The 20,088-nt window shown below is 44.5% G+C and overlaps 1 protein-coding gene across 1 annotated transcript in view; it reads left to right on the top strand.

Moving 5' to 3' along the window:
- PLCB2 (phospholipase C beta 2) overlaps positions 1 to 20,088 on the top strand; it is a 384,423-nt gene that overhangs the window by 27,833 nt on the left and 336,502 nt on the right. The window lies entirely within an intron of this gene.

Raw genomic sequence — 20,088 nt, 5'->3', positions numbered from 1 at the left:
CAACAGCAACCAAGCAGGCGAAAACTTTCAGGGTGCACCGGCAACAATCGAAACGCTGCTTCGATGTCCGTCTTCCCCATTAGCGCCCCCTTACCGTATCGCCTAACCCAGAAAACCGCTGCATCAAAAGACGTGTATTGACTGGGGTCGATGGCATCATTGACCGATCCCCCCTTTGGGTGCGACAAGTGGTGTATCAGCCGATACTTACCCGGTTCCTGTTTGGGCACCACCCCCAAAGGAGAAACCACCAAATCCTTGATGGGCATACCCCTAAATGGGCCAGCGACACGCCCCAGCGTCACCTCCTTCCGCAATTTCTCTGAAACCACCTCCGGATGAAGCATGGCAGACCGCAGGTTCCTTGATACCGGAGGGGCCCCCCCATAACCGCCGGTATCCGAAACCCCTCCGCAAACCCCTGACCCAGAATCCGCGCCGCCTCCCTATCCGGATATCGATCTAGGAAAGGCTGCATCCTTCCCAGTCTCACTGGCGTCCTCCCTCTTATGCGCAGAATCTCCAACCCTACCTTTTCCCTGTTTAAAACATCTAGAGACCGGGTGAGCTCCCCCACAACCAGAGCACTTGTGTTTGTACTTGCAGCTCCCTGCAAATCTACAACTGCCCTCGTTGTATTGCCAGCAGACTCCCTTCTTCCTAGCGGCCGATTGACCGGAAGTCCCAGATCCACCGCCCCCCCCCCCCCCCTGAAAAAACTGAGTCGGCATCCGTGCAGAAGACATCAGGCGCATCCACAAGCTGATGTCCTTATGATCCCAGCGCAGCGCAGGTCTGACCGCCCTCCGTTGCTGAAACTGCTCATCATACCACAGCCATGCCAGTCCCCCGTAGACTCTGTGTGCCTCCCCGATGGCGTCCAGATAACAAAAGAGAGCCGAACACTGCTCCTGGTTCTTCTCCCCTATCACACTGGCCAAAATCGCAAACGCTTGCAGCCAGTTCGGGAAAGTTCGCGGAATCAGCCGATACTGTCTCTTCTTCTCATCCTCCTTCTTGGTGTTTTCCGGCTTTACCCTGTCCAAATTGAACTTTTCCAGGGGCAACAGTGAAAATATTTCCACGTATTCCCCCTTCCAAATCTTCTCTCTAACCTCCTGTTTCAAATGCGCGCCCAGCGGTCCCTCAAAACACACGTACACTTCGCACCGCGCTGCATCCGCCAACCTGATCACGTCCTGTCTCTTGCCCGCATCCCCCCCAGTCCCCGCCCCGTCCCCCGACATCCCGGGCGGCACTGCGGCCGCCACGGTCACCACCCCAGTACCCGACCCACCCCGGCAACCTCTGCGGGTGCAGTGGGCGGAGGCGCCACCACCGCTTCCCCACTCAGCGATGAGGCAGGTGGCACCGTGGCCCCCGACCCCTCCCCCCCTACCCCTGGCACCGGAGCAGCCCACGCGGCCCCCGGCGCACTCCCAGTCCGCTCATACCTGCCCACCAACTCCTTCAGCCCCGCCAGGAAACCCAGTAGCCCCCCATCCACCGGTGCGCCATCCGGGACCCGCGGGGCCAGATGGGGGCGAAGCGGGGAGGATGCCCCCCCGCCCACGCCTGCTTCGCAGACCCCGTCACCACTCCCGACCCCCATCCCCCCACCGCCCCCTCCTCCCCGAAATGACCCATAGAAAAAGCTGACTTACCGGGCCGCCTGGAAGAACTCCCACCAGCCGCCGACCGACCACCGACCGTTGACGGACCGCCACCCGGCACTTCCTCCTCGGACACCGACAGTTTGCCTTCGGAGCGATCCTGACTCTGCTCGTCCTCGCCACTCCGCCGACTGGCTCCTCTTGCCCGCGCCGGGGGGGAGTTGCGCCTGGGCCGTCCCCGACTCCGCCCGGCGGTTGCCGCACCAGCCCGCTCACTCTTCCTCTCGGCTCCGTCCCCCAGTTCCTGCCGCAGCATGCAGGATCCACACGGGCGCCCGTCCGGTGATTCGCTGCTCTCTCTGGGCGGCGCGGTGCACCTGGCTGCGGCCTCACCTCTTCTCCTGCGCTGGAGTCCCGCCCCCGCCGATGCTGCGCCGGGGGACAGGCCCAAAACTGATGCTGGTAGGGGTCTCACCCCCCGTTCAGCCGCCGCCGGACCGGCTGGTGGCCGTGTGGCACTGCGCCCGCCCGACCGCCTCCTCCTCAAGGCCTCCGCTGCCACCCGTGCCAGCCGTTTTGCGGGAGGCTCGCGGGGGTGGAGCCAGCGTTCCCCGCTCTGCGGAAGGCAGCAGCCCCGGGAGATTCCGCCCGACCCGAGTCCTCCCCCTGTGCACGGCCATCCTCCGCAGCTGTCCCCAGCACCACCGCCACCTGGTCCCGGAGCCAGCGCTCTCCGTTGGCTGCCACCGCGGCCTTCATCTGGGTCACAAGGTCTTGCAGAGAGGAGGCCATGACGTGACACACCGAAACTTTCTCCCGCAAATGACGCTGGGGCGGGCTGCGCTCACTCCTCGTGACGCTAAGCCCTGCCCCCTAATACTGTCAGCCTATCCTAGCTTTCCCCAGTTCACTGCTCTTCATGTCCGCTCTCCGCCTACCCCCCTTACGTGGTCCGTCTCCGAGCTCTCTGAAGGTCCTCTTTAACTGTGTGATAACAGCATGAGATTATAGGTAAATGTTATAACCATGTAGCAGTACCCCTGATTTCGAGTGACTGTCGCTGATTTGGAGCAATGTCCCTCTGTCCCTCTTTCCTCCTCATTTGTCCCTCATTTTGGTCTCATCTATATATTTGTATATAAAATGCACTTTTTATCTTTCAAAAAGTGTTTCCCAGTGCTAATCCTATCATGCCAAATCTAAATTGGAATAGTAGTGGTAAAAAAAAAAAAACCCTTGTGGGTTTAACTAATCTTTTTTTTGGTTAATTCTCCTTTAAGGGGGAGTGGCAGTGGGGCGTGTCCTATGCCTACATGCTTTTGCTAGTAGGTGTCCCTCATTCCCATCTCAAAAGGTTGGGCGGTATGGTGCTTGACTCTATACCCCACTGGCTACCCCGACTCTGTAGATCCTCTCTTACCTCTAACACCTTGGGTTCCATCCTGCAATGTGGCATTAGCAATAAGAAACTCACACAATATTACTGAACCACTCAGAAAGGTTTACTGAGTTAAGTAATGGAACACAATAAAGAGCATGAATAAACACAGTTGTGCTTGACAATAGTGAACACTTTATACACATATACAGAACATATAACCTTTTAATCACCTTAAGGGATATATGTGAACAGATGCACAGAGGGATAGGTACCCAATATCTTCGAAACATATATTAAATACCTTCTCACTGAGGCCTCCACACACAGACCAAAATGCAGCCTATAAACTTTACATTCAATAACACAGTGTAAAATTAAGCATCTACACAAACGGCTGCCCCAGGCAATAATTCAGAGATCAATTAGTGAGTAGAGCAGCAATGCTTAGTAAAATAAGAAGATGGTGAAAGTTCTTTAAACCCCAGGTATTTTCAGTTAGCCTGATAGTTAAACTGCAGTATATTGTTGTAAATGGTAATCCACAGAGACAAAGGGAAATAAATTTAGAACAAAAGGTGTGCTGATGATTGCTTAACTGAAGAGATATCACCACTTGTATATTCCTCTTTACTGGTGAGTGCAATACAGTACTGACCTTACAGCTCAGGGGGAAAAAAAAGGCCCCAAAGTCCAGCTGTATGATGCCTGTGAAGAAGTAGGTTCACCTCCGTAGAACTACAAGTCTCACCAGCAGTCTGTAGAAAGAACTCACTCAGCAATACTGTAATCTTTACTGAAATGGGCAGGTGCCCTCTCACCACAATCGACCCCAATGGCCATGAGACTCCATCCAGAACCCCCTCCTGGTGTCTCCATCTGGGGAAGATTGCGCCGCCCCGCCGTGCTGCAACTCCCGATGGACTGAAGTGTAGGTGGCTTCCAGTTGCTTTGAAATGCAGGCTGGTCTGCTTGTTGGAATAGCAGAGCTGTCCTCCCAGATCCTTCAGAGGCAGGTGATCCGGCTGTCTGTTGTATAGGCTGCAGACTCTAACTCCTGGTCACATACCGACCTCCTGCTGGCAGGTGTTGAATGGCGTCCAGAGAGGCCGGCCTGTCCTTTTATCACTCCTCCCAGCAGGCAGTTCTGCGGGCTTTATAAATAAAAGAGGTCACAATCTATCTATGTGAAAAAACGTTTCTAATAATGTATTACTCCAAAGAATATAATTGGGTATTACTCCAAAGCATATAAAGTGCTGGTGCTAATAAATATTGTTAGAAAGCATTTGATATGTATATAATGAATCATAGCATGAAAAAAAGAGTCCATAAAATAATCAAAATAAATGTCCGTGCCACAGTTGCAAAAAATAAAGTGCAAACTTATAGTGACCCAATATAAAAAATATAACATGTTGGTGCAATAGTTGCAATAATAATGTCACGTGCAAACAGTTGCAAAAAAGGTGCAAACTTACGGTGGCCAAATATCACAAATTATTATAAAGTGCTGGTGCTGGTGATGAGTGGTTTCTCCCCTTCTGTGTGGTTAGGTAGATGGGTGTCCCCTTACCTTACTGCTGTAAGGTCACAGCATAAAAAAGAGGCTTTGTGATGGAACCCTTGTGTGTCCCCAGGAGGGGCGTCCCCAATATGATCTTACAGGTATCTGGTCATAATGGTGTATGGTGTCCCCTTTACAATCACTTGGAGCGGGTATGTAGCATCCCCTTTAAAATCGCTGGAGTAAGTGAACCTCATAGACTGGGCAAGAGGGATGATCGATAGTGTAGTAGTTTAAAAATATTTATTGGTAACAACACAGTAAAAAATAGGTACTCACATTTAGTAAATAGTACACAGGCAAAACAGTATCTCGTGCCGGAAGTGATATGCACGAGCTTGCTGCTTGTTTCTGTCCTTAGTCTGCTTGTCTTCAGAAAACTGTTTGTGGGCTTTCTTGTGCATCAACTTTAGAAGAGGCTTCCTTCTGGGATGACAGCCATGCAGACCAATTTAATGCAGTGTGTGGCGTATGGTCTGAGCACTGACAGGCTGACCCCCACCCCCTCAACCTCTGCAGCAATGCTGGCAGCACTAATACTTCTATTTCCCAAAGACAACCTCTGTATATGATGATGAGCACGTGCACTCAACTACTTTGGTCGACCATGGTGAGGCCTGTTCTGAGTGGAACCCGTCCTTTTAAACCGCTGTATTGGCCTCCATGCTGCAGCTCAGTTCCAGGGTCTTGGCAACCTTCTTATAGCCTAGGCCATCTTTATGTAAAGCAACAATTCTTTTTTTCAGATCGTCAGAGAGTTCATTGCCATGAGGTGCCATGTTGAACTCTAGTGACCAGTATGAGTGAGAGCGATAACACCAAATTTAACACACCTGCTCCCCATTCACACCTGATACCTTGTAACACTAATGAGCCACATGACAACGGGGATAGAAAATGGCTAAGTGGGCCCAATTTGGACATTTTTACTTAGGAGTGTACTCACTTTTGTTGCTAGCAGTTTAGACATTAATGGATGTGTGTTAAGTTATTTAAGGGGACAGCAAGAATAAGAATAGACTGCATTGTGGAGGTCTTGTTAGAATGAGACATGTTAGCTGAACATTGCAGCTGCAGACGGCCACTTAGATTCAAAGAGTGTAATTGTTCTTTCAATGTTTTGCCAACAAACATGCTCATCAATGCGGCCTATCAGTGCCACCTATCATTGCCCATTAATGCCGCCTACCAGTGCAGCTTATCAGTGCTGCCTCTCAGTGCCCATCAACGTTGCCTATCAATGCTCAATGCCCATCAGTGCCGCATATCAGTACTCTTCAATGCAGCCTATCAGTGCCCATCAGTGCAGCATATCAGTATCCATCAATGCTGCCTATCAGTGCCCATCAGTGCCACCTATCAGTGCCTCCTTATCAGTGCAGCCTATCAGTGGCCATCAATGCTGCCTATCAGTACAGCCCATCAGTGCTCGTCAATGCCGCATATCAGTGCCACCTCTCAGTGCCACCTATTGTTGCACATCAATGTCACCTGTCAGTGTCGCCTATCAGTGCTCAACAATGCCGCCTATCAATGCCCACCACTGCTGCCTAGGAGTGCTGCCTATGAGTGCTCATCAATGCCGCCTATCAGCACTACCAAACTTTGCTCATCAATGCCGCTTACCAGTGCAGCTGATCAGTTCCTGCCTATCAGTGCCCATCAGTGAAACCTATCAGTACTCATCAATGCCACCTATCAGTACCTCATCATTAGTGCAGCCTATCAGTGCTCAATGCCCAATAGTGCCACCTATCGGTGCTTATCAATGCAGCCATTCATTGCCCATCAGTGCAGCATATCAGTGCCCATTAATGCTGCCTATCAGTGCCCATGAGTGCCTCCTATCAGTGCTCATCAATCCCACCTATCGGTTCCCATTAGTGCCTCCTATAAGTGCTCACCAATCCCACCTATCAGTGCCCATTAGTGCCTCCTATCAGTGCTCATCAATCCCATCTATCAGTGCCCATTAGTGCCTCCTATCAGTGCTCATGAATGCTGTCTGCCTTCCAGCACAGCTCTGAGCTGAAAGCATCTCTCTCATGGAACAGCTCAGAGCCCGAGAGGAGGCATTGATAGTTGTCTCTCCTCCTCCTTTCTCTCTCACACGGGATGGGAGAGGAGACAGCCGATCTGCTCCTTCTCCCCCCCCCCCCCCGACTCTCCTGTGTGTGCACCGCGGGAAGTCAAGTATGAAGCCAACGAGCTCACACTTCCCACGATGCACACACAGGAGAGGGTCGGGGAGAGGAGGAGCAGATTGGCTGTCTCCTCTCCCATCCCATGTGAGAGAGGAAGGAGAAGGAGAAAAAACTATCAATGCTGGCTCTGACGTCACTGGTTGCTAGATGTCACATGGCTTTAGCAACCAGTGGCCAGGAGTAGAGTCAGGTGGAGGAGGAGCTGGAGCCAGTGCTACATGGCTCAGTCCATCCCTGTCCCCTGCATTCCAAACTGCTCCCAGTCCCAGTGTCCTTTTTTTTAAATTGGGGGGCACATGGGGGTCACCGAATTTTGGGGGGTATGGCCCCCTCTGACCCCTCCCAGTGACGCCACTGGGTCAGCCCCCGTCCCTTAACCTGTTTTATATTAAAAGGGTGCATAACGGGTATTCCGCTTGAAAATATTATTTTTAAAGAGTTACTAAACCCACAACAGTAAAATCAGTCTGTATATGCAGTAAAGCATGCTTGTTGTACTCACTGTGGAATCTAAGGGGTTAATTATCTGCATTGTGTAAAAAGGCTTATTGATCCTGCCTTCTCTGATCCTCCCCTTCTTCCACTGTCTTTCTCCATTTGCATTTACAGAGATGGCTTTTCTCTGAGGATGGCGGCCACCTTTTGTTTGTTGTTTTTTCTCCATTTGGACTTATGGACTTTTTCCCCCTCTCCCCTTCATTATAGTTGTGCCACCCCAATGAATTGTATAGACTTGTATCAGTTTTAAGTATTTTAATTTATACACCCACAGGTATCATTGTTATCATCTACCGCTGTTTATTGTATATTGTGTATTGTTATTCCTCTGTTTAATTTTACGTTGTGGCAACTTTTTATCATGCATTACCCTGAGCATAGAACACCCCTGGAGATGCACTCTTTACATTGCATACCCCTAAACCGTGCACTCTGTACGTAGGCTATTCCTGAACTCTGCACTCTGTATGTAATGCACTTCTGATCCCTGAAATCTGTACCTAGAGCACCAGAGATACAACTGGCCCTTTGAGGGCAACCATATTGCTGATGCTGCCCATGATAAAATTGAGTTTGACACCCCTGGCTTATGGGTTTGTGGGAAACCTAACCTTTCAGCTGTAATATTAACTACTTCACCCCAGAAGGATTTACCCTCTTCCCGACCAGGCCATTTTTTTCAATACGGCACTGCATCACTTTAACTGAAAATTGCGCGGTTGTGTGGCGTTGTACCCAAACAAAATTAATGTCCTTTTTTCCCAGAAAAGGAGCTTTTTTTTGGTGGTATTTGATTACCTCTGCGGTTTTATTTTTTTTGGGCTACAAACAAAAAAAGTGTGACTATATTTTTTACTTTCTGCTATAAAAGATTTTAAAAAAAAATAATGTAAAAAAAAATATATTCATCAGTTTAGGCCGATATGTATTCTGCTACATATTTCTGTTTAAAAAAATCACAATAAGCGTATATTGATTGGTTTGTGCAAAAGTTATCGCATCTACAAAATAGGGGATAGATTTAAGTCATTTTTTTTTCTAGTAATGGTGGTGATCAGTGATTTTTAGGGGGACTGCGACATTGAGGCACACAGATTGGACATCTAACTGACATTTTTTACACTTTTTGGGGAACCAGTAACATTATTAGAGTAATCAGTGTTAAAAATATGCACTGTTATTGTAGTGACACTGGCAGGGAAAGGGGTTAACGTCGGGATCAAGGGGTTAAATGTGTTCCCTGCAGGTGTTTTCTAAATGTATGGGAAACTGTGTGACTGGGGAAACACACAGATCAATCTTCCTGCTTAGCTTTTTACACAGGCAGATCCCTGTTCTGTCACTGTGGGGAACGATCGTGGCCGGCAGACATCAAGTCCGCTGGACCCACTGTCCAATGGAGCCCACAAAAGTGAGTTCCTGAGCCGACGTACAGTTCCAGAGATTTGCGGGAATGAGCCAACCTGCCGCAGTATAATGATAGCGGCTGGTCAGCAAGTGGTTTAATAAAATATAAGTCTGGAATATTGTTCATGATGTGCAATCCACTCAAACAGCCACATTAGGGGTTATTTAATAAAGGCAAATCCACTTTGCACTGAAAGTGCACTTGGAAGTGCAGTTGCTGTAGATCCAAGGGGGACATGCAAGGAAAATAAAAAATAGCATTTTAGCTTGCACATGATTGGATGATAAAATCAGCAGAGCTTCCCCTCATTTCAGATCTACCCATTTACAGCGACTGCACTTCCAAGCGCACTTTCAGTACAAAGTGGATTTGCCTTTCATAAATAACCCCCTTTGTGTTGTATCAGTGTTAAGTGATCAACAAGCATAAAGTGCATGGTAACCATACTGTATATGAAGGGCGAATGTACATACTGCTAAATGCATTTGTGCTCCAGGTTTCCGAAATGTAACTATTCTTGCAGAGTTTTGCAGACCGTGGAGAGAAAAATGAACTATTTCATAATGCAGGCAAAACTTTTTTCTTCTTTGCTATTTCGTTGTGCAATACATTACATAAACATATGAACACATGATTATTTCCTGTGACTACAGAAAGTTAAGCTTCTCTTACTGAGCTCTATTGTAGAAGTGGTGCTCTGCCTACCTACTCTCACACACTACAAGTGACTTGTAGACATAAGGCAGGGCCCAGATGATCTGACCATCAAATGATAGTTTGTGAGAATGATTATATAGTTACAAAGTAACTGCATCAACATTAAAGGGATTGTAAATATTTGTTTTTTCTTTAAAAATAAACATGTCATACTTACCTGCACTGTACAGTCAGTTTTGCACAGAGTGGCCCCGATCATCCTCTTCTGGGGTCCCTCAGTGGCGCTCCTGGATCCTCCCTGCATCGACTGTCCATGCTGGAGAAGCGCTCTCCTACGGTGGTTACCCATGCGGGCGCGCTCCCGAGTCCTGCATCCGTGTCCATTCACAGAATACAGGACTTGGCCCCGCCCCCCGACGCCACGTTGTTGGATTCGATTAACAGCAGCGGGAGCCAATGGCTGTGCTGTAATCAATCTATCCAATCAGGACATGAGACACCAGCTAGAGCTCCCCGTTCCTGGCCAGCGAAGGATCGGGGTTGGGTAAGTAAAACAGGGGCTCAGGGGGGCTGCAGCACCACAGGAGGTTTTTCACCTTAACCTCCCTGGTGGATTTTAGGTGCTAAAAGCGGTACAATTATTTTGCATGAAAATTTGGTGTTTTATATTGTAGTCCTGTAATTCTTAGCAATAACTCACTTAAATCTGTCCAAACCAGAGTCTAGTAGACATCCCGGGTATGATAAAGTTTGAAAAATGAAATCATAAATTATAATATAATAAATAATTATAAATAATTATACCAAATAATAATATAACAATAATAAAAATTATTCAATAATGTAATCAAATCAAAAACACTGAAATTTGCTCAGTTGCAGAATTGTCACTGTCATTACTATTCAGTGTTTGATGACAGATCTCCCCACAAATCACTATCCCTCAATTCTGCGAGTGATTACAATTTATTATCGCTGTTTTCTAGCTGGTCTAAAACCATTTTTCATGTAAAGGGACAGTTTTGGTTGCTATGGACAATCTCCAGTTTCCAGGTATAAAGAACAGTATTATAAAACTGCATGCAGGACACTGGGCAGACCACTAGGGACAAAGGGGATGTGAAATAATTACATACACCAATGTAATCTGTAAGATTACATTATACTGTATGTATAGTGAGTGTTTCACTTTTTGAATTTGGCGCCGATCTCCGTCCCCGTGTGTTGCAACGCTCGCAGGGAACGGAGATCACCTCCGTGATAGATAGCGGGGGGACATCGCTGGATCCAAGGGATAAGGTAAGTAAGCGTCCTCCTGGATCCAGCGATGCGGTCCCGAGTCTGGCTCAGGGTTACCGCTTTTGGTATAAAAATTCTACCCCGAGCCAGATTCAGGAATACCGTCAGGGGGGTTAATGCATAGAATTTATTAAGGTGCAAAACCACGAGGGTTTACAACCCCTTTAAAGTATAACTAAAGGCAAAACCTTTTTTTTTTCAGGTTTGAACTTAGCCTAGGTGGATTAGTGCTAAACACGTGCCAGTTTTTATTGCTCTATGTGCTCCTCTATTTGTCTACCATTATCATTTAGGCTCGGTTAACACTGGTGCGATGTGGGAAACCTTGCGATTCCTGTGCGGGTTCCTGCATCGCACCTGAATCACAGGGGTTTCACGCTGATACCTGCAATCTACTGGGGGTATCAATGTAAAGTTAATGACATCACCAGATCGGTTCTCAGTGCGAACTGTGAAATGATACAGGAATAGGATCGCATGGGTGTGAACCGATTCCAGTGCGGACCAAAAACAGAGTGCTTCACCATTTTGGTCCGAAGTTTATGCGATTTTAGCCATACACTTTGTATGGCTTAATTTGCATCACACAGACATCACATGTGATATGCACAGCAATGCAATGCGAATCACATGCAATGTCTGTGATCGCACCAGTGTGAAACCAGCCTGAAAGTAAAAGAAAATCCCAAATTTTGGGGTGTCCCCAAAAAAGTAATAGAGGGACCACTAGTTCTGGTGACCTGTAGGGTCCCGAAGGAATTTCCTTAATTTGCAGGGATTTCCTCTCACTTCCTGTTTGGCTATGGGATAGAAATTAAAGGGAAATCTCTGCAATGGGACACAGATGGCGAAAAAAATATGACAGGGGTTATAACATTCCCTCACTCTATCCAACATAAAAAGAGTTTTGCCTATAGTTTTACTTTAATTCTTGCATTAACAAACTTGCATGTTTGTATTGACTTAATTTTGTGTCTATGCACTATGCAATCCAGAGTAAGCCTTCCTGAAGAGAACAGTATAGAACAGTAGAAAATTAACAATTTTAAATCAAATATAAGTGTTGCTGTTTTACTTCTTGCAAAGCCGAAACTTATCTATGGCTGGGTGCTACAGCAATGTGCATTTTAACACAGTGACATAGCAATTGAATATGCTATATAAGAACAGTAGTAATTATTGCAAAGGTTGGTAAGAAAGGGAGTGTAGAAATTTGTCATTTCTGCTAGTCCAGCCTGTTTCTTTACCGGTAACGTAACAACTGCAACAAAATAATGAGTGAAAGGAAAATCAACATAAAACATGAATCTATTAAATCTTAAAAGAATCAAATACGTCACTGATGACAAAACGCATCGGGTGTGGCCTGAGGTGACAACATCACGCACGATTCGCTGCTGTTTGTGGCTGTATACGAGCTGACGGCTTGCTGGACTATACTATGTGCATGTTACAAGCCATGTGAAGGTACTTGTCACTAATTCTCATTAAACAATTTATACTTTTGATGGGCTGCACTATGGTAGCTTATTTTTTAATCCTTTGGGTTAGTAACTGGGCTTGAGTAACAAACGTTTCCATTTATGACCAGCTCCTCATGTTGTCACACATGCATTTATAATCATTATCATTTTTGATCCAACACATTTGGTAAGAGGCGTACGCCGATTGTCTTTGGCTGGTGGTGGATGCTCTTCTTTCATCTACATGCACAGTTCACTTTTTGGATGGTTGGATACTTTTTCAGCCCATTTACTAGACTGTTTATGTTTTGAATGAACTGTATTCATGGATTTGTTTGCCTATAATTTTACAGGCTGTTTTTGCACTTTTGATTCATGTTTATATATTTATATAATTATTTTTAGCACTGCTGGTTATTTATATATAACATGCATCTGCCCAGGTCTTCCTCCCCCGTCTTGAATGCACTGCCCAAAATCACTGGGACTCGATTGCTGGACAGGGTGGATTTGATTTAAATCACTAGTAAAAAGGCTTGATTTAAATCAACTTGATTTACATCATAATTTTTACAGAGCAACTGTCCTCTCTGTCCTGCACCCTCCTCTGACCCACTGTTGACTCACCGACAGTCCCATTCACTTTAATGGGACAGCTGGTGATGTGGCAGTAACACAGCAAGGCGAGGAACGTGGCGGCAGCAGGAGACTGGATGCCTGCTAACAGGTGCTATCATGATGGATCTGAAATGACAGGTGCTCTTTAAATGTAAGGACTCATTTGTGCTGGCAGTTAGAATATTGAATATTTGCAAACAAAATGAAGGTTTCCTATTTAGAATAATAAGCTGTCAGGTTAGTAGAATTGCAATATCAGAACTGTTTCAGTCATACAGTTTGTAGTGTACATATATTTGCAAAACAATGGGATAAAGGAATATTCCTGAACTTTGTTTTATCTCATCGTTACTGTGAAATTGTGTGAATGCATCAATGCAGTGCATGTTATCTCAGCTTGCAGAGCTTGGATTGATTGAATGAGTTTGCCAAAAAATTTAAATATTGTAGACTATACAGCCTCTTGCTATATAACTAAGCTCCATTTCATGCCGAATAAACTAAATTATGAATGTATCTTAAATAGAAAACTATCTTTAGATATATTTTTACTCCTAAAGCATTTTATTAAAATAAATTTGATACAAATAAAAAAAAATGATTTAATAAAAAAAATCTGATAAAAAAAAAAAATCTGATTTCATTTTTTTTTTAATTATTGATTTTTATCCACCCTGTTATATATACAGTGGTGTGAAAAAGTGTTTGCCCCCTTCCTCATTTCCTGTTCCTTTGCATGTTTGTCACACTTAAGTGTTTCGGAACATCAAACCAATTTAAACAATAGTCAAGGACAACACAAGTAAACACAAAATGCAATTTGTAAATGAAGGTGTTTATTATTAAAGGTGAAAAAAAATCCAAACCATCATGGCCCTGTGTGAAAAAGTGATTGCCCCCTAAACCTAATAACTGGTTGGGCCACCTTTAGCAGCAACAACTGCAACCAAGCGTTTCCGATAACGTGCAATGAGGCTTTTACAGCGTCCTGGAGGAATTTTGTCCCACTCATCTTTGCAGAATTGTCCTAATTCAGTTACATTAGAGGGTTTTCGAGCATGAACGGCCTTTTTAAGGTCATACCACAACATCTCAATAGGATTCAGGTCAGGACTTTGGCTAGGCCACTCCAAAGTCTTAATTTTGTTTTTCTTCAGCCATTCGGTGGTGGACTTGCTGGTGTGTTTAGGATCATTGTCCTGCTGCAGAACCCAAGTTCGTTTCAGCTTGAGTACACGAACAGATGGTCGGACATTCTCCTTCAGGATCTCTTGGTAGACAGCCGAATTCATAGTTCCTTTTATCACGGCAAGTCTTCCAGGTCCTGAAGCAGCAAAACAGCCCCAGACCATCACACTACCACCACCATATTTTACTGTTGGTATAATGTTCTTTTTATGAAATGCAGTGTTCCTTCTACGCCAGATATACTTGGACACACACCTTCCAAAGAGTTCCACTTTTGTCTCATCGGTCCACAGAATGTTCTCCCAAAAGTCTTGGGGATCATCAAGATGTGTTGTGGAGAAATTGAGACGAGCTTTGATGTTCTTTTTGCTCAGCAGTGGTTTTCTCCTTGGAACTCTGCCATGCAGGCCATTTTTGCCCAGTCTTTTCCTGATGGTGGAGGCATGAACGCTGACCTTAACTGAGGCAAGTGAGGCCTGCAGTTCCTTGGACGTTGTTGTGGGGTCTTTTGTGACTTCTTGGATGAGTCGTCGCTGCGCTCTTGGGGTAATTTTGGGCGGCCGGCCACTCCTGGGAAGGTTCACCACTGTTCCATGTCTTCGCCATTTGTGGATAATGGCTCTCACTGTGGTTCGCTGGATTCCCAAAGCTTTGGAAATGGCTTTATAACCCTTTCCAGACTGATAGATCTCAATTACTTTCTTTCTCAATTGTTCCTGAATTTCTTTGGGTCTCGGCATGATGTGTAGCTTTTAAGGATCTTCTGGTGGACCTTACTGTGTCAAGCAGCTCCTATTTAAGTGATGCCTTGATTGTGAACAGGTGTGGCAATAATCAGGCCTGGGTGTGGCTAGAGAAATTGAACTCAGGTGTGGACAACCACAGTTATAGTATGTTTTAACAAGGGGGGCAATCACTTTTTCACACAGGGCCATGATGGTTTGGATTTTTTTTCACCTTTAATAATAAACACCTTCATTTACAAATTGCATTTTGTGTTTACTTGTGTTGTCCTTGACTATTGTTTAAATTGGTTTGATGTTCCGAAACACTTAAGTGTGACAAACATGCAAAGGAACAGGAAATGAGGAAGGGGGCAAACACTTTTTCACACCACTGTATATATATACAGATAGTCTCATGTATGTATATATATATCTATCTATCTATATATATATATATATATATATATATATATATATATATCCACTGCAGTTTAGCTATATCTCACTGCAGGCCATTCCTGGTGTACTGTTTCTAATATACTTCAGGCAGGCAGGTGATTCAGTTAGCTGCAGTGTATTTAATTTATATATGCAACTCTCGTGTATATATATATATATATATATATATATATATTTATATATATCCACTGTATCCAGTTTAGCTAGACCGGTCTGCAGGCCGTTCCTGGTGTACTGTTTCTAATATACTTCAGGCGGTGTACACAGTATACAGTGCTGTGCACCCACAGTGCAGTTTCTCATACTTTTCTGGTGGTCAATACAGTACACTCATAGTTGTTATTAAGCTTCTGTTGGTGTACACAGTAATGTACACCCCTAGTGCAGTTGCTACTGCTTTCCTGGTGGTGTACACAATATATACAGTACACCCATAGTTGTTATTAAACTTCTGTTGGTGTACACAGTACCGTGCACCCCTAGTGAAGTTGCTACTACTTTTCTGGTGGTATACACAGCACATACAGTATACCCATAGTTGCTAATATTATTATTATTATACACAATTTATATAGCGACAGAAGTTTACGTAGTGCTTTACAATGTATAGGGGGAAAAACACAATTACTGTACAGTTCAATACAAAAGGTATAGGAGGGCCCTGCTCGTAGAGCTTACATTCTAAAGGGAGGTGGTGGTACAAAAGGTAATAGCTGCTGAGAATGATTTGATGGGGGGGGCTCGGGGATAGTTAGGTGGGTGTGGGATAGGCTTCTCTGAATAAATTAGTTTTCAGGGATCTCCTAAAGGTGGACAGGGTAGGGGCTGATCGGATATACTGGGGCAGGGAGTTCCAGAGGATGGAAGAGGCTCTGCAGAAGTCTTGAAGGTGAGCATGGGAGGAGGTAACAAGGGAGCTAGAGAGCAGGAGGTCCTGGGCGGAGCGGATGGGACAATTTGGGGCGATATCTGCAGTTGAGGTTGGTGATTTAGATGGGGGTGATGTTGTGAATGGCCTTGTATGTTATGGTTAGTATTCTGAATTTTACATAGTGGGGTAGGGGAAGCCAGTGAAGGGATTGGCAGAGAGAAGCAGCAGTCATGGATCAGTTAGTGAGGTGTATTCGTCTAGCAGCAGAATTCATAATAGACTGAAGAGGGGATAGCCTGCTTAAGGGTAGGCCATTAAGGAGATTGTTATTAAACTTCTGTTGGTGTACACAGTACCGTGCACCCCTAGTGCAGTTGATACTACTTTCCGGGTGGTGTACACAATACATACAGTGTACCCATAGTTGTTATTAAACTTCAGTTGGTGTACACAGTACCGTGCACCCCTAGTGCAGTTGCTACTGCTTTCCTGGTGGTGTACACAATAAATACAGTGCACCCATAGTTATTACACTTCAATTGGAGTACACAGTACCGTGCACCCCTAGTGCAGTTGCTACTACTTTCCTGGTGGTGTACACAATAAATACAGTGCACCCATAGTTATTACACTTCAATTGGAGTACACAGTACCGTGCACCCCTAGTGCAGTTGCTACTACTTTCCTGGTGGTGTACACAGTACACAATACAGTGTAGTGTTTTTTTGCTAAACAAAATTTACAGCATGTCCGGAAGGCCACCAAAGAGAGGCAGACACTCACAGGCCACTGAAAGAGGGCAATTAAACTCTGTATCTACAGTTGACAGTGCTACAGTGCTTTTTTTTTTCTTTCTCCATCTCTTCCATTTTTAGAGGAGATGGAGGGGGTGAGGGTGACCGCCATAAATGCCAGAGGACTCAATCTCCCGCAAAAGCGGAAGATGCTTCTTAATGAATTAAAGCTTTTGAGTACAGATGTGTCATATGTGCAGGAAACACACTTTAGGGCGGGCAGACTCCCCTTCCTTCAAAATTGATTTTTCCCCTGTGTGTATCATGCTTATAACCAAGAAGAAAAATCAAAAGGGGTGTCTATTCTGATCTCTAGTCGGTTATCTTGGTCCTTAATGGATAAATGTATTGACATAAATGGTCACTTTTTGTTCCTTAAGGGCCAAATTGGGGGCGTTAAGGTGACATTGGCCACCATATATGCTCCAAATGTACACCAAGACTTTTTTTTTTTTTAATAAAATGTTTTTATTTCCCCCCAAAAAATAATTGTACAATTTTCCAATGCACAAACATTATATCTTTTGTTCAGCACAATTATTATACATATTACTCACATAGGTGATAACCAGAAGTCTCTGGTCAATTATAAAGACTGTTACAATGTAGCAATATTAGATCTTTTGGGGTATCAATATATAATTTGCTATTATACAGATTTGAAGAGAATGAGCCGTATGGTATAGGTCCAGTAGGGTGGTACGATAAAGAAGGGGATGCGCTCTGCAGTGTTACACACATGTGTCACTTGTATTCAGCCAACGGTCCCAGACCTTGTTATATTTTGCAGAGCGCCCTCTATTAATGTAGACACATTTTTTCTAGGGCAATGTGCTATTAACGTCAGTTTTACAGTCAGATAATGTAAGGGGAACTTGTCTCATCGAGAGTTTAGCAATAGTTTTCCGGGCAGAAAATAGGGTCACATGTAAATGTTTTGGTGTATTTGACAGTGTTAGCGTCTGGGAAAATACCCAGTAGGCATGGTTTGGGGTCTAAGGTCAGCGGAGATCCCATATTGTCATGAAGAAAATCTACCACTTGTTTCCAAAAGTATGTAGGGGATGGACCACAGGAGGTGGTATAATGTTAGATAGTTACATAGTCAGGTTGAAAAAAGACACAAGTCCATCTAGTTCAACCGCAAAAAAAATAATAATAATAATATCATACAATCCCATATACCCAATTCTATACCCACAGTTGATCCAGAGGAAGACAAAAAAAACCCAGCAGAGCATGATCCAATTTGCTAAAGTAGGGGAAAAAATTCCTTCCTAATCCCCAGAGAGGCAATGGGATTTTCCCCGGATCAACTTTACCTATAAATGTTAGTACCCAGTTATATTATGTACACTTAGGAAATAACCCAGGCCCTTCTTAAAGCAATCCACTGAGCTGGCCAGAACCACCTCTGCAGGGAGTCTATTCCACATTTTCACAGCTCTTACTGTGAAGAAACCTTTCTGTATTTGGAGATGAAATCTCTTTTCCTCTAGGCGTAAAGTCCTCTTTGTTGACTGTAAAGTGAATAACTCTACACCAAGTTCACTATATGGATCCCTTATATATTTGTACATGTTGATCATATCCCCCTTAATCTCCTCTTATCAAGAGTGAATAAATTCAGTTTCTCTAATCTTTCCTCATAGCTGAGTTCCTCCATGCCTCTTATCAGTTTGTTTGCCCTTCTCTGCACTTTCTCCAGTTCCCCAATATCGTTTTTGAGAATTGGTGCCCAAAACTGAACTGCATATCCCAGATGCATTACTAATGATTTGAACAGGGGCAAAATGATATATCTCTCTCTGGAGTCCATACCTCTCTTAATACAGGAAAGGACTTTGCTCGCTTTGGAAACTGCAGCTTGGCATTGCATGCTATTATTGAGCTTATGATCTACCAAATCCCCCAGATCCTTCTCCACTATGGATTCCCCCAGTTGTACTCCCCCTAAAATGTATGATGCATGCATATTCTTAGCCCCCAAGTGCATAACTTTACCTTTCTCAACATTAAACCTCATCTGCCACATAGTCGCCCAATTAGACAGAGCATTGAGGTCGGCTTGTAAATTGGAGACATCCTGTAAGGACTATATCCAATGCAGAGCTTGGTGTCATCTGCAAAGACGGAAATGTTACTTTTGATCCTAGACCCAATATCATTTATAAAGATATTAAAAAGTAAGGGTCCCAGCACTGAGCCTTGGGGTACACCACTGATAACCTTAGACCATTCAGAGTAAGAATACTTAACCACTACTCTCTGAATTCTGTCTTTTAGCCAGTTTTCCATCCATTTACAAACTGATATTTCCAAACCTGTAGACTTTACCTTACACATGAGCCGTGAGTGCAGAACTGTATCGAACGCTTTTTCAAAATCCAAGTATACCACGTCCACCACCACCCCAAGGTTTTACTTACCACCTCATAAAAAGAAATCAGGTTTGTCTGACAACTTTTGTCTTCTGTGCCTGTTTCTTAACTACATAATAGACATGTGGAGGGATGTCCCTGGGTGAATTTCGCTATTCTTATAGGAGTGAGGTATGCACGGTGTAGGATGTATGTTTGGTCAGTCTGTCAGATAGCTTGGGTGAGACAGCTTTGCATGCGTCCAATGCTTCACTCCAGTCCTCATCTTCCTGGATTCCTAGGTCTCCCTCCCATCTTGATTTTATATTGTAAGCTATTTTAGTGGATGAGGGAGTATGAAGCATATTATATAATAATGATATTAATTTCTGAGGTTCTACACTTTTGACTATGTTCATTATAGGATTACAAGTGGGGTTAGTTAATGATTCTGGAAACTGGGAGCGAATTGCATGTCGAACCTGTAGAAATCGGAAAAACTGGTGATTCGAGAGTGAAAATTCTAGTTTTAGTGTATCAAATGTCACCAAGACAAATTTTTAAGTAAAATCTTGTCTAAGCTTGCAGAATTTGTGGAAGGCAAGTTGATTCTTGGGGGAGATTTTAACATGCCACTGGACCCCAGAATAGACACTTCCTCGGGGACCTCCTCTATACCAGGAGGTACTAGGAAACACATTGTGTGGAAATTCCACGAGATGCAGTTGGTAGACATATGGCGGATCCTATATGCAAGAGAGAGAGAGATTATACATTTTCTTCTTATCCTCACCAAATATACTCTCGTATAGATTTATTTTTTGTGCCACATTATCTACTTACCTCAGTTCTAGCTGTGTCAATAGGAAGTATAACATGGTCAGATCATGCACTGGTCACGTTTTGTATCTCCCTATCTGGCTCAGCTTGCTCCCCGGATTTGTGTTGGTGTCCCAATGAAAGTCTGCTGCAGAATCCTGAAATTT

Source organism: Lithobates pipiens, unplaced genomic scaffold, assembly GCF_037356315.1.
Source record: "Lithobates pipiens isolate NorthernLeopardFrog02 unplaced genomic scaffold, aLitPip1_a1.2 Scaffold_30, whole genome shotgun sequence".
NCBI classification, from domain to species: domain Eukaryota; kingdom Metazoa; phylum Chordata; class Amphibia; order Anura; family Ranidae; genus Lithobates; species Lithobates pipiens.
The sequence above is the reverse complement of the archived record's forward strand: the minus strand, read 5'-3'. Positions and strand labels throughout refer to the sequence as shown.